The 1,430-nt window shown below is 49.2% G+C and overlaps 1 protein-coding gene across 2 annotated transcripts in view; it reads right to left on the bottom strand.

Moving 5' to 3' along the window:
* Positions 1 to 1,430, bottom strand: part of GALNT18 (polypeptide N-acetylgalactosaminyltransferase 18) — a 305,682-nt gene that overhangs the window by 155,664 nt on the left and 148,588 nt on the right. The gene's annotated exons all lie outside the window — the stretch shown is intronic.

Here is a 1,430-nt window from a genome sequence, read left to right as displayed (position 1 = left end):
AGTCGTTATGGCGTTCTGGTCACTGGCTTTTTCTATATATAGATATTGGGCTGTTCCTGCTCCTATTTAGATGAGATCGGTTGTGTTCAGGGTGGTATGGCCGTAGACTTCCTGCTCCTATTTAGTCTTTGACCCTGGTTCCTGACACAGAGCTCTTAAAACCCTTGGGATTTCCTGGACGGTAAGAGCAGTTTCTGAACTAATGAGGTGACTCCTGGTGGGCACCTTCCTACATGAGGGCTGGTTACCAGAAAGACCAGCTATGAAAAGGGGCTGAGCAGAAGTTTGACGCTTTCAGCTCTACTTCCTATCCTTTGGAGGGAGGAGAGGGGCTGGACAATGAGTTAATGACCAATCATGCCCTTGTGATGAGGCATCCATAAAAGTCCCTACAGTGTGGGATTTTGATGGCTTCCAGGCTGGTGCACACATCCACCTACCAGGAGAGTAACCCACCCCAACCCCACAGAAGGTCCTGCACTGGCTGCCTCTTTGTCTGTCCGCTCATCGGTGTCCTTTATCCTTTATAATATAATAAGCTGGTCCACACAAGTGTTTCCCTGAGCTCTGTGAGCCAATATAGCTCTGGTCACTGGCTTTTTCTATATATAGATATTGGGCTGTTCCTGCTCCTATTTAGATGAGATCGGTTGTGTTCAGGGTGGTATGGCCGTAGACTTCCTGCTCCTATTTAGTCTTTGACCCTGGTTCCTGACACAGAGCTCCTAAAACCCTTGGGATTTCCTGGACGGTAAGAGCAGTTTCTGAACTAATGAGGTGACTCCTGGTGGGCTCCTTCCTACATGAGGGCTGGTTACCAGAAAGACCAGCTATGAAAAGGGGCTGAGCAGAAGTTTGACGCTTTCAGCTCTACTTCCTATCCTTTGGAGGGAGGAGAGGGGCTGGACAATGAGTTAATGACCAATCATGCCCTTGTGATGAGGCATCCATAAAAGTCCCTACAGTGTGGGATTTTGATGGCTTCCAGGCTGGTGCACACATCCACCTACCAGGAGAGTAACCCACCCCAACCCCACAGAAGGTCCTGCACTGGCTGCCTCTTTGTCTGGCTGCTCATCGGTGTCCTTTATCATATCCTTTATAATAAGCTGGTCCACACAAGTGTTTCCCTGAGCTCTGTGAGCCAATCTAGCAAATTACTGAACCCAAGGAGGGGTTGGGGGAACCCCAATTTATAGTCAGCCACCAGTGACAGCCTGGGACTTGTGCCTCGCATGTGAAGTGGGGGCAGATGGGGGTGCTGAGCCCTTAATCTGTGGGATCTGACTAACTCCAGGTAGACATTGTCGAAACGGAATTGAACTGTAGGACACCCAGCCGGTGTCAGGGAATTAGTTAATGTGGGGAGAAAAACTACACACCTGGGTCTGGAAGTATTGTGAGTATGAGTAAGGAAAGCAGTAAAGGAA

Source organism: Myotis davidii, unplaced genomic scaffold (genome assembly GCF_000327345.1).
Source record: "Myotis davidii unplaced genomic scaffold, ASM32734v1 scaffold118, whole genome shotgun sequence".
Taxonomy (NCBI): domain Eukaryota; kingdom Metazoa; phylum Chordata; class Mammalia; order Chiroptera; family Vespertilionidae; genus Myotis; species Myotis davidii.
Note: the sequence above shows the minus strand (reverse complement) of the source record. Positions and strands in the feature narration are given on the sequence as shown.